The sequence below is a fragment of the Microcaecilia unicolor genome, chromosome 11 (assembly GCF_901765095.1).
Source record: "Microcaecilia unicolor chromosome 11, aMicUni1.1, whole genome shotgun sequence".
Classification (NCBI taxonomy): domain Eukaryota; kingdom Metazoa; phylum Chordata; class Amphibia; order Gymnophiona; family Siphonopidae; genus Microcaecilia; species Microcaecilia unicolor.
Window position 1 is genome coordinate 168,660,108 of NC_044041.1, and position 14,098 is coordinate 168,674,205.

The 14,098-nt window shown below is 45.4% G+C and overlaps 1 protein-coding gene across 1 annotated transcript in view; it reads left to right on the top strand.

Annotated features, from left to right (window-relative positions):
- Positions 1-6,477: 6,477 nt before the first annotated feature.
- The window catches only part of C11H19orf47 (chromosome 11 C19orf47 homolog), an 88,265-nt gene continuing 80,644 nt past the window's right edge, over positions 6,478-14,098 (top strand). The window contains exon 1 of the mRNA XM_030220152.1: positions 6,478-6,889. The gene's annotated coding sequence lies outside the window, so the exon portion shown is untranslated. The remainder of the gene's footprint in view (positions 6,890-14,098) is intronic.

The window sequence follows — 14,098 nt, forward strand, 5'->3', positions numbered from 1 at the left end:
CATATTCAAAAGCATGGATTAATGAGACAAAGTCAATTTGGATTTGGTGAAGGGAAATCTTGCCTCACCAATCAAACATATAAACGGCGAGTGACCGTACTCACTGCAAATGCGCAGTAGAGACTTCCCTCTCTGTCCCGCCCCCGCGTCAATACGTGATGACGGGGGGGGGGGGGGCGGGACAGAGAGGGAAACTGCGCCGCCGACGTTGCTACCGCTCCCCCCCCCACTCGGAGTCGCCGCCGCCACCCCTCCACCCCTCCACCCGGCCCGGGCCCTCTCTTCCCTTCTGAACTTACAGATCCATTCGCCGAACGCAGCAACGCACATCAGCTGAGCTGCAGTGAGCCCTTCCTTCTTTGCCTGTGGCCCCGCCATCCTGTGACGTAACATCAGCGAGGGCGGGACACACACAGGCAGAGAAGGAAGGGGCAGCTCAGCTGATGTGTGTTGCTGCGTTCGGCGAATGGATCTGTAAATTCAGAAGTGAAGAGAGGGCCCGGACCAGGTGGAGGGGTGGCGGCGGCGACGACTTCGAGGGGGGGGGGAGCGGTGGCGACTTCGTGGGGGGGAGGGGAGCGGTGGTGACCGCGGGGGGAGGAAAACCTCTATACCAGCCCGTTTTTACGGGCTCAACGGCTAGTCTATTATATTTCTTTGAAGGGGAGAACAAGCATGTGGATAAAGGTGAGCTGGTTGATATTGTGTATCTGGATTTTCAAAAGGCATTTGACAAAGTACCTTATGAAAGACTCCTTAGGAAATTAGAAAGTCATAGGATATGATGTAAGGACGGTCCTATTGTGGATTAAAAACTGGTTAAAAGATAGAAAACAGAGCATAGGGTTAAATGGTCAGTATTCTCAATGGAGAAGGGTAGATAGTGGGGTTCCCCAGGGGTCTGTGCTAGGACCACTGTTTTTCAACATATTTATAAATGATCTAGAGATGGGTGTAACTAATAAAGGTTGTGACAGAACAGTGTGTTTTAAACCTGTAAAATTGCCTTTATTAACTCGAAGTGCATTTCTCTAGTTTGGCCAGCAGGTGGTGCATGTTTTAAGTTAAAGCTGTTATAGAAAGCAGCATGCCCTCTTTTAGTTTCACTTTAGTGAAGAAGTGAATCTACAGTAATGTGAGCAGTATACTTTTAAAACTTGTTGACTGGGCTCTGATTGGCCTGGAGTTTGAAATTACCCAGTAGTACTGGCTGTTGCTTCAGCTTAGCCTGGGAGAAAAGAGAGACAGATCTCTTTGCTGAGGCTTGGTGAATTACACATCCTGATCTTCCCAGGCACTGTTTACACATTATACAGATGTTTAGTTAGTGTTATAATTGATCCATATTTCAGTTACCTCTTATTGTTTGCTATTTGCACTATTTTGTTCCACTGTTCAGTTTTTTAGACAACAATTTTGTTTGTTGACTCTGTTGTCTGGACTGATAAAGAATCCTGGTGGTTTGTGTGTTGGGTCTGTGAGTGCTTTCTGGGAACTGTGACGTGAGACCACTGGGAGTGTGGCCCAAGTAGCCTAGAAATCACTGGGGATAATTTGGAAGTGGGAGACTCGCCCAGAGGCAGTTGTGACCCAGTCAGTGGGAGGAGGGTGGTAATGAACAGCACAAGCAGCAGGTGCAGGCGGACCTGAGCTGTGCTGGAGATAGACCCTCTAAGTGGCCGCGGGATGAACAAACATGTGGAAAAAGGTGAGCCAGTCAATATTGTGGATCTGAATTTTCAAAAGGCATTTAACAAAATACCTCATGAAAGACTCCAGAGGAAATAGGAAGTAGCGTTCTGATGTGGATTAAAAACTGGTTAAACGATAGAAAACAGAGAGTAGGGTCAAATGGTCAGTATTCTCAATGGAGAAGGGTAGATAGTGGGGCTCCCTTGGGGTCTGTGCCGGGACCACTGCTTTTCAACATATTTATAAATGATCTACAGATGGGAGTAACTAGTGAGGTAATTAAATTTGCTGACGACACAAAGTTATTCAAAGTTGCTAAATTGCAAGAGGATTGGAAAAATTACAAGAGGACCTTACAAGACTGGGAGACTGTGCATCCAATGGCAGATGACGTTTAATGTGAGCAAGTGCAAAGTGATGCATGTGGGAAAGAGGAACCCGAATTATAGCTACATATTGCAAGGTTCCACATTAGGAGTCACTGACCAGGAAAGGGACCTAGGCGTCATAGTAACATAGTAATTGACGGCAGATAAAGACCTTAACGGTCCTTCCAGTCTGCCCAACAAGATAAACTCATTTTACATGGTATGTAATACTTGATATGTATATCCGAGTTTGATTTATCCCTGCCTTTCTCAGGGCACAGACCATAGAAGTCCGCCTTGCACCGGTTTTATTCTCCAAATACCGGTGTCACCACCCAATGTCCGCTAAGATTCCATAGATCCATTCCTTCTAAACAGGATTCCTTTGTGTTTATCCCACGCATGTTTGAATTCCATTACTGTTTTCATCTCCACCACCTCCCGTGGGAGGGCATTCCACATATCCACCACCCTCTCCGTGAAAAAATACTTCCTGACATTACTCCTGAGTCTGCCCCCCTGCAACCTCAATTCATGTCCTTTAGTTCTACCACCTTCCCGTCTCCGGAAAAGATTCGTATGCGGATTAACCCATCTTATTTCTTTTCATCAATACTTTGTAATCCCAATTACTATGTAAGCCGCATTGAACCTGCTTTGAGTGGGAAAGCACGGGGTACAAATGTAATAATAAATAAATTAACTAACTAATACCTTTCAAATATTTGAACGTCTGTATCATGTCACCCCTGTTTCTCCTTTCCTCCAAGGTATACATGTTCAGTTCAGCAAGTCTCTCCTTGTACGGTTTGCAACGCAAATCCCATACCATTTTCGTAGCTTTTATGTGCACCGCTTCCAGTCTTTTTACATCTTTAGCCAGATACGGCCTCCAAAACTGAACACAATACTCCAAGTGGGGCCTCACCAACAACTTGTAGAGGGGCATCACTGCCTTTGCGTGGTTCATCTATAAAAAGTCAAAAGCTGTTCCAGTTGGATAGGCAGTACCTTAAAAGGTGGAGGAAAAAAGATTTTTTTTTAGTTTATTTCACATCTTTTTAATTTGTTTGAAAGCTTCCCATATGTAGATATTAAATTTTTATTTCATGATATTTATATCATTAAAACTGCTTAAAATATTATTGTAGCTGGTAGGAACAGCAGTTATAAACTCTGTATTTTGTGCTAATTTTTCTACATTGTTCTATACAATACAGATGGCCAAATTTCAGTGAGGATATCCTGTTTCCTGGTGGATTAATTTTAACTGTTATTGTAATCTGTCTTGGGAAGCCTGATGTTATAAAGATAGAATATATCGAAATTAACTTGAAGTAAAATTAAACTCTCCTTTCATTGGGGGACATGGAATCACGTTTTCACTTCATCTGTTTTGTAGAAGTTAAGGTTTTAGATACACAATGAGCATTGTATGCTCTTTCATATGCTAGGCCTGTTACTAAGGGCTAGACCTGCTACTAAGGCCTGACATGTTCTCACAAGTTGGCCTAACAAGTTAGCATCTTTGTAACATACAGTGCTTTCTCAGGAGCTGAGAACAGACACTTCACAGATGCACATTTGGCTGCAGCTGAGTAACCTTGGGAGTTGATGAAAGCCAGACTGAGGACACAGGGGCCTAAAAGAATTTTACATTTGTGGAGAGAGAGACAGAGAGAGGACACAAAAGCAGTGGCGTACCAAGGGGGGGGGGCAGTGGGGGCGGTCCGCCCCGGGTGCACGCCGCTGGGGGGTGCCGCGGCGCACGCCTGCTCTGAGTTCACTGACTTCGCACGTTCGCTGCAGCTCCCTCTGCCCTGGTCCTGTCTGAGGGTGTGACTGCAGCAACGGAGATAGATGCTCAACTTCGGGAAACATTACTACAACAGGCTTCAAAGGTATTGCCTCAAGCTATTGTTTCCAAGTTAGCTCGGGCTGATAGTCTATCTCAATCTCCTCCTGTGGCTAGTGGAGTGATTAGACCAGCAATTGTGACGCTGGAGTCACTATGGGACATGGTTTACAATATCCAACCCTCTATGCAAACTACTTTAAAGCAGAATTCCTCTGATATTGAAGTTCTTTCTGAGGCTGCCCTGCTTCAAGCACAAGTGACTGCACAGCAAACCCAGAAATTGGAACGTGTGACTATCAAAATTCAAGAAATGGGATCTATAGAAACAGCTTTGGTTAAAGACAATAATTTCCTACATAAACGACTTGAATACCTTGAAAATCAGACTAAAAGACTTAACCTTAGGTTTCTTAATTTTCCCAAATCGCCGTTAATTTCTCCTTTGGAGATGGTTAAAAAATATTTGGTGGACATCCTGGGAATGGACAAGGACTCCCTCCCTCCCATTACACGGGCTTATTACATCAGGAGTACTGGAGTGGTGGTGGGAAACCCCCCCGTAATAGGGGAGGGAATGAATCTTACCTCATTCCTAGAAAGCTCATTAGAAATAGTTACTCAGAGGTTAACTCTGCTTGCCACTTTTGCGTTGGAACCTGATAGGAATGCCGTACCACGGCTTTCGTTGAGACACTTAGAAAATCTGTTTTTGGGCTCAAAGATCCGTATCTTTCCAGATCTCTCACGGCCTACACAGATGAGACAAAGGGCCTTTTTGGAACTTCGCCCCAGGGTGGTGGCATTGGGAGCAAATTTTGTTTTGCGATTTCTTTGTTTTTGTAATGTGATGCTTGAAGGTAAACATTTTCAGTTTGTAGATCCAAAACAGTTGAAAGAGTTTATTGATGCAAGAGTTGATGTGAATATAGTAAACCTTCCCTAATTTAGCAGGCTGGGGTATGAACCAGAGGAAGCATCTATTGATTATTAATTTTTATATATTTTTTTCTTTTTTAATTTCCTTAATCTTGGAATCAAATTTCTTTAACTTGTGGACAAATGGGCTGTAAAGATATATACTTATCATTTTTGTTTCCTAATGTTAAATAATGCCGATTGCATATTCACTTTATGTGGTGTGTATAATTATAGTATGGCAAGAGGCCCTCACTGGATGCCCACCGGAAGGGTGGAAGGCCAGATTTTAGGACTCAGGCTGTAAAAATACCCGCTAGGTTTAAAAATCTATGACTGGCTGAGCAAGGACTTGCTTTTCCTGCAGGTTAATATGTGTTCTAGCTTAAGACCTGTCCACTGGAATGGTGGTAGGCCAAGCTACATAGCTTTAACCAGCTGAAAAGCACTGACTAGGCCTGATAAGCAGTTGATGGCCTTATAGCAGAGAGCCTGCAAGAGCAGGACTGCTTGGTGAGTCTTAATGAAACCTGGTACAACTTTCAAATTGAATGTAACACATACGATGTAGAAATTATGGACAAAAATGGAAAGTTTGGTTTGTAAGATAGAGAATGTCTTTAATAAGATGGCACCCAGATCACAAGATGATATGAAATTGATATATCCATATTTAGATATCTTCATAAAAAAAGAAAAAAAGTTGTTGACAAAAAGGGAAATTGCACAATAACTTGCAATAGCTGAAAAGGAAAGGAGAGGTGGCCACCTGACCGGTGGTAGAGTATGACTCACTGATTAAGCGATATGAGAAAAAAAAAATCCCTCTCCATAGACTTGTATGGGGACCAAATTGTATAAAAGCAGGGTGCATGCAAGCCCTCGTTGGAACGATTTTCCCCAACGCGTCCTAGAGGGCAGGGCTCTGGCCAGTTGAACCCAGAATCTGTCTGCTGAATGTACCTGATTAAAGTCTGATTTGGTACGAATAAAAAGACTATTTCTTTAACTACACTGTTTCTGTCCTTGCTTCAATTTATTCTCTATCTTCTATCTGTTTTGCAAACTAACACACACACACACACACACACAAGTAAGATTTCTCACTGAAACAGTTTTATAGACTTTTCATAGAATTTATGTGGGAACATAAATGGCCAAAGATTCATTTAGATCCAAATAGACAGAAAGCTGTGGTCATGGGAATTAGACTTGAACTGCGCCTTCTGATGCCTCCCCAGCGCCGATACCCATGGGAAGGGGTGTCATTGGAATTCAGGGAGGCGGTCCACAAGATCGTAGAAGAACAGACCCTCTGTACACCTCCGTGTGGAAGGGTCCCACGGGGGTCTATAGAGGGGTAGATTAAAAACAGGTGATATATTGGAAAATTTAAAATTAAAAAAAAAATATATATATATATATAAGTGTGTTCAAATAAAAATGCTACCAACAATAAAGCACGACAACGTGGATACAGCAGCTCAAAGATTTGCTTGCTTTATTTTGGGCGAACGGGGACGACGGCTGCGCGGAGGAGGGGAAAGGGAGATTAATTTCAGTGGCTTCAGCCTTTGACGTCATCCCGGCTCCTGTTACCTAACCTCCTTGGTTGAAGCCTTTTTGACGTCATGCCGCGTCTCCTGTCTCTATCTAACATCCTTATTCTCAGTCAAGGAACGCTGAGTTCGGTGTTGTGAGCGCAGTGCAGGCACGAACGCATTACATTTCGCGCCAAAGTTAAATAGAGAGGCTGGCTGCAGTGCGCTTGCGCCACGGAGAAGCGGCGGCTGGCTGGGGACACGGTGCGCTTGCGCACTCGCCTGCTGAGTGAAGAGACTAGTCTAGCACGAGTGGTGGTGGCGGCGGCGGCGGCGGGGATGATGACGGCGGTCGTTGTAATGGTGTCGTAGGCCACAGAACCTCCCAGCTTCTTTTCCTGTCCTGGACCACCGATTCCCTTTGCTACCGCACTACAGGCGGACATAGAGGAGAGGTGCTGGGCCGGGTCGCCGTGTGTGTGAGAGAGAGAGACGGCCACAGTAACATATTGAAGGTATAATTTAGGCAATGGAGTAAGGGAGGGTGGAGTGGGAACTGAGGCCCTGGTGCCTACAGCAGCTCGTGGGGTAGACTTAACACAAACTTCGCTTTCCTGTGTGTTTGACGTTACACGGATTTGCCTGCAATACGTATTCTCACACTCGTGTATCAGAATATACTTTGTGTGATTAATAGATAACGTGCAGTGTATCTATATTTATATATAGATGTGAATGTGTATGTATCAGGCGTGCAGTGTGTGTAATGTGTATTTATCAGGTGTGATATAAAACTAAGTTAAAATGTGCATTTACCTATTAATTTGTAGGTGCGTGTTTAGAAAATGCAGATTGTGTGTGTATGTAAAATACACAGTAACATAGTAAATGTTGACAGATAAAGATCTGCACGGTCCATCTAGTATGCCCACCGAGGTGGCTAGATTTGTATGTGGCACTGTGCACAAGCTTCTCTACTTCATGATTAAATACATAAAAGTTTGCCTGGTACCAGTCTTCTCAACTACTGGAATTGCTGTCAAAGCGCCCACTCCATCGTTGATCCCTATAGAAGTCTGCCTGGAATTAGTCTTCCCAACCTTTGGAGCTTGCTCACTCCAGCTATAAGGTTTTTAAAGTTTTAATTGGAATCCATTGTTTTTCTATATAGGGATCCTCAGTGTTTATCCCATGCATTCTTGAATTCTATCACTGTTTCTGTCTTTATAACCCCCCCCCCCCCCCCCCCCCCAGGAGAGCATTCCCAGCATCCACCACCCTTTCTGAGTTTTGTTTCCTAAATACGGTTCCATCTCTAGCTACGCATATGGGGGGAAATAGAGAGACTGCTTACCTTTTTATGGTGAATCAAGGTCCTTATAATAAGCTACTTAAACACAAGTACTTAAAATGTTATTCTTGATGCAGTAAACCGATGGAAATGTTAGGACTGGCAGAACACACTAAGCCAGGTAAGTATGGCAGCACTGATGTTTGAGGGGCACCAGGCATATCTGGCTGAGCATTGGCAAATGAAGGTAGGCTTTGGTCAGTGATGCAGTGGTGGTACATTGGTGGGAGGTAGTGGCAGCTGCAATGGCAGTGATTCTGGAGAAGATGGTGGTGATGGCGATGGGCAGCAGCAAAGGTGGCAGGCCTGGGGGGGGGGGTGTGCTAGCAATCTTAATTTTTCATTAGGTGGCATTTATAATAAAATAGGTCACATAAAATGCAAATTGCTTTTACCATTTAAATGCATGGATAGCAAAAAAACTGCACACACTGCAACAGTAATAAGCAAGTTGTATGCATTGGTTGTAAGTATTCCATTTTTTAATCCCTTCTGAATGGGGATTGGTTCACACATTGACAGGAAAGGCAGAAGGAAAAAAAAAAGGCTTCCTCCACCCAAGGAGTCCCCCTGGTTTGGTCTCTTAGCACAGAAGGTCCAGAGGTTCTCCCCATCTCCTTTTACTGCCATGTTTGAAAATCACAGTATACTACAAGGGTTCTGTCTGTCAGATTATTTGACATGTTCTAGCATATGGCTAAGGGTTAGGTGTCACCACTTTCCAAGATGACAGTGTTGGAGGCAGGAGTGGGAGGGCATCACTCTTGTTCATGGGCAGTAGAGTGGGACAGGCCACTGGGGTTGTGGCCCTACCAATGTGTTGCCTTGCACAGCATCAGCAACTGGGAGCAGGACTGGAGATTGGTTTGTTTGGCCTTCTAATCAAAAAGGTGTTCTGCTGCCCCTGTTCTTGCTAGGCGTGATGCTGGGTTGTGTGGTAGGTGGTTGGAGGGGACTTGGGCACACTTGGACCACCAGGGTTTTTTTGTTTGGGGTGGGGTGGGGAGGTCAATTTAAATCTTTTTATTGAAAAGGAATAAGGACAGGTTAAATTTACTACAGTAATTCACTATGAGAGAGAAGTATTTAAACAAAAATCAGCATGTTTGCATGCCAGCTTTTATGTCCTTTAGCACTGTGGTTTTTCTGTACAGTAATCCTGAATAAAGTCATCTCTTTAAACGATAGTACTGCTCATTGGTCCAGTTCCCCTGACATATGAAACCTGGTGACACGTATCTGTCCTCGCATGCTTTATAGAAAACAAAAATAAATCTGTCCTCAGCTTGTAAAACCTTTGCAAGAAGACTGCAGAGCATAAAGTAAATGTGACTTTTAATGTAAAGGTCAAAATTACATTGCACTGATCCTCAGGTTCTTTTTGAATCTATGTTTACATAGGAAATGCTTTTCTAGAGAGGATGACACTCATCAGAGGTAGGATGTTAAATTAATGGGAGGGTCATGTCATTGCTCGCCTTTCTCTTTTTTTTTTTTTTAAAGTTATTTTTATTGAAAATTCTGTAAAGCCGTACAAAACAGAGCTGAAAAAACAGTACCATCATATAGAAGCTAATACGCTTAGTCATCTAGTTCTCCCCCCCCCCCCCCCCACTTCCCATGGGCATCATGATGGCGCTGACAACTGTGCTTTTGACTGTTCATAGGGCTGCCGAATGTTTTGAAAAGTCACCAAGTGGCCTCTCCTCATTGCAGTAAGTTTCGACATTTGATATAGGTAATCCACTTTTCGCGGTATAAGTTGCATGGAAGGTAGATTCTGTTGTTTCCAAGCCCTTGCCAGTGACAGCTTTGCAGCAACAAAAAACTGAGTTGCAAGTCTATGGTGGGAGACGCAAATCTCTGGAGGTTTAAAATGTAGCAGGCAATATTCCGCTTTGCAAGGATAGTGTCGTTGCAACGCTTGATGAACCATCCGCAATGCACACGTCACCCGATCGAATGCTTTTTCAGCATCAATCGAGAGTAACAGCGCTGGTGCCCTGTCATCTCTGGCCTGTTGAATTATGTGTAGCAAGCATCTAATGTTATCATGAGGCTGGCGACCTGTTATAAACCCTGCCTGGTCCTCGTGAATCAACCTAGGCAATATCATCTGAAGTCTGCGTGCTAAGATCTTTGTAAAGATTTTATAGTCTGTATTTAGGAGGGATATTGGTCTATAGGAGCCACACTGCTGGGGATCTTTCCACGGCTTCAACAGCAAGATAACCGCTGCGAGTCTCCAGGAGTGGGGCAGTTCCTGTACAGTGTCAAAGAAGGCAAATACTCTCAGCAATATGGGAGCCAATCGCTTCGCAAACAGTTTATAAAACCTGGTGGGAAAGCTGTCTGGGCCAGGGGCCTTATTATGGGGAAGGTCTGAAATCGCCCATTCAATATCATCTATTGTTATGGGTGCAGATAGCAAAGCCATCTCTCCCGCCGATAGCTGCGGAAGGCTAACCTCCTGAAGGTAAGCTTCCATGACCGATGGAGACGGAGTTACTTCAGGTGAATAGTAATCATAGAAAGCCTCCTGTATTTGCTCCGAATGACTGCACTGTGTCCCTGACGTGTTTTTAATGGTAAAGATATGATTGCGTTGGGTTTGTTTCTTTAATTTACAAGCTAATAGCTTACTGTCTTTGTCGCCAAATTCAAAGTGCTCCTGCTGCACCCGTTGCAGTTGAGTGGGAAGCTCAGCCATCTGAACCTCATTAAGCTTTAATCTGAGCTGATGCAATGTTTCAGCTCTCTGGAGATCAGAGGGATCTGCTTTGTGCAGCTTCTCCAACTGTGCTATATTGCCTCTAAGATCTTGTTCTTGAACCGCCCGTGTTTTAGTAAGATGAGCTTGTAATGCTATCAGGTGTCTGTGAAGGACTGCTTTTAAGCCTTCCCATAAAATAGGTTGGTTGTATCTCACCTAGGTCATTGAATTCTAGATATTCCACAATTTATTTTTCCACAGTAGATATGTTCTGCAGTTCTTGCAGTAAGGCCTCATTAAGCCGCCAATATCTGGGGCCCTTGGGTGTACTTATTGACCACCAGGGAGTGATCAGACCATGAGCGGGGTTCAATAGTTACAGTGTGCAGATTATGTGCTATAACCCCGTCCCCCAGCCAGAGGTCTATCCTGGACTATGTATTATACTTAGGGGAGAAGTATGTGTAATCCCTCTGTCGCCCATGATTCTCACGCCAGAGGTCAACCAACCCCCAGCGCACCAAAAAGCTTTTAAATATGGTTCTGTCCTGCTTAGCAATATACCTGCCCCGTTGAATTGTCTAGTGGCGGGTCTATTGTAAGATTAAAGTCACCCCCTATTACTAATTGTCCCTGCGTGTGGCGTTGTAACACCCTCTCTACATCTGCTATAAAGGACCCTTGCCCTTCATTAGGTGCATAAATTGACGTGATTACCCAGCTCCACTATTTCTCCTCTGAGGTCTGCTCCCAGCGTCGCCAAATCTTGGCGCATTGCCTTTAAATCTGGCCTAATTTCTTGGAGCCAACTGCATTGTGTGGTCCAAGTTTCATTCTGTGGTAACGGCACCTCCCTGTTCGCACTGGGCACCTCCAACAAGAGCTGTTGACTTTCCATATCTCGGGCGCCATGTTCTTTGGGGGGGAGGGGGGGGGGCGTAGTTGGATACATAGCCTTCCGCTGAAATGCGTACACTTGTAAATTGAGTGTTTTCGCGCGTGAGGCAGTCATAACCTATGCTGCACACCGGGCCCTCCAGTCGAGTGTGTGTCCGGCGTGGTACATTGTGGAGGAAAGCTATTAATTAAGCTAATTCTTGGCAGTGGATCGGGAGCTCCGTTTTTAAGCTGCCATTCGGGCCTGTGACATTGCTTCCTCCCCCCGCTCGCCTTTCTCTTTGATGATGATTCATTTTATCACATTTAGCAGACCTTCCTACAAAACAGTTTATAATGACTTAGCCTAAAGGAGTGTATTGAAATTTGAACTTTTTGAGCTAAATAGCTAAGTATTTAAATGCATATTTGATAGGGATGTAGATGTATGCAGGTTTTTTTTTTGTTTGTTTCTTATAGTCTCATGCTGACAAAGGTCACTTCGAACATTTCATTTTGCTTTGCAAACTTTCTCAGTGTGTATATATTTGTCTTGTATATGGATTTGTTTTTGTATGTTTTTCTGTAGTGATAGTTTTAGTTTCCTTTTTTATTTGGCTTTGTATATAAACTTGTTTTTCAAAGTGAGAAGGAAAGGTTTTATTGTTGATTGTCACTGAAGGTCTGTATTTCCATACCTTAGAGTATAGAGTAGTCCCTTGGCATTAAAGGTAATGATACTGAGGTGAGTCACTTGTAACTAAAGTAATTGCTCAAAAAAAAAAAAGTCTTGTGGTATAGAAAGAAGACATTCATGCTTCTTTTGGGGGACATGAAGACTGTTCCCTACTCTTCTGGTAAGCGTAGGTACAATCCTCCTTCTCGGCAGCCTGCGGCCCAGGCTAAGCCCCAGCGCGCTCGCTCTCGTCAGCAGCGTGCGCCTCAGCAAGGCCCCTCGGCTCCCCAGCAAAAGCAAGGGGCGAGCTTTTGACTGGCTCCAGCAGAGCATAGCCGACATCAACGTGTCAGTGCCGGGCGACCTGCCGGTCGGGGGGAGGTTGAAAGTTTTTCACCAAAAGTGGCCTCTCATAACCTCCGACCAGTGGTTTCTCCAAATAGTCTGGCAAGGATACACCCTCAATTTGGCCTCCAAATTGCCCACCGGGAGCTCAGTCTTACAGCTTCCAGCGCAAGCAGGTACTTGCAGAGGAACTCTCCGCCCTTCTCAGCGCCAGTGCGGTCGAGCCCGTGCCATCCGGGCAAGAAGGGCTGGGATTCTATTCCAGGTACTTCCTTGTGGAAAAGAAAACAGGGGGGATGCGTCCCATCCTAGACCTAAGGGCCCTGAACAAATATCTGGTCAAGGAAAAGTTCAGGATGCTTTCCCTGGGCACCCTTCTCCCTATGATTCAGGAAAACGATTGGCTATGCTCTCTGGACTTGAAGGACGCCTACACGCACATCCCGATACTGCCAGCTCACAGACAGTATCTGCGATTTCAGCTGGGTACACATCACTTCCAGTACTGTGTGCTACCCTTTGGGCTCGCCTCTGCGCTTCGCAGGCTGGGAGTACACGTGTTCCCCTATCTCGACGATTGGCTGGTGAAGAACACATCCGAGGCAGGAGCTCTACAGTCCATGCAGATGACTATTCGCCTCCTGGAGCTACTGGGGTTTGTGATAAATTACCCAAAGTCCCATCTTCTCCCAATACAGAGACTCGAATTCATAGGAGCTCTGCTGGATTCTCGGACGGCTCGTGCCTATCTCCCAGAGAAGAGAGCCAACAACTTGTTGTCCTTCGTCTCGCGGGTGCGAGCATCCCAGCAGATCACAGCTCAGCAGATGTTGAGATTGTTGGGCCACATGGCCTCCACAGTTCATGTGGCTCCCATGGCCCGCCTTCACATGCGATCTGCTGAATGGACCCTAGCTTCCCAGTGGTTTCAGGCTGCTGGGGATCTAGAAGACGTGATCCACCTGTCCACGAGTTTTCTCAAATCCCTGTATTGGTGGACGATTTGGTCCAATTTGACTCTGGGACGCCCTTTCCAAATTCCTCAGCCACAAAAAGTGCTGACTACGGATGCGTCTCTCCTGGGGTGGGGGGCTCATGTCGATGGGCTTCACACCCAGGGAAGCGGGTCCCTCCAGGAACGCGATCTGCAGATCAATCTCCTGGAGTTACGAGCGGTCTGGAACGCTCTGAAGGCTTTCAGAGATCGGCTGTCCCACCAAATTATCCAAATTCAGAGAAGACAACCAGGTTGCCATGTATTACATCAACAAGCAGGGGGGCACCGGATCTCGCCCCCTGTGTCAGGAAGCCGTCAGCATGTGGCTGTGGGCTCGCTGTCACGGCAAGGTGCTCCAAGCCACATATCTGGCAGGTGTAAACAACAGTCTGGCCGACAGGTTGAGCAGGATTATGCAACCTCACGAGTGGTCGCTCAATTCCCGAGTAGTGCGCCAGATCTTCCAGGTGTGGGGTACCCCCTTGGTAGATCTCTTTGCATCTCAAGCCAACCACAAAGTCCCTCAGTTCTGTTCCAGGCTTCAGGCCCACGGCAGACTGGCATCGGATGCCTTCCTCCTGGACTGGGGGGAAGGTCTGCTGTATGCTTATCCTCCCATACCTTTGGTGGGGAAGACTTTGTTGAAACTCAAGCAAGACCGAGGCACCATGATTCTGATTGCTCCTTTTTGGCCGCGTCAGATCTGGTTCCCTCTTCTTCTGGAGTTGTCCTCCGAAGAACCATGGAGATTGGAGTGTTTTCCGAC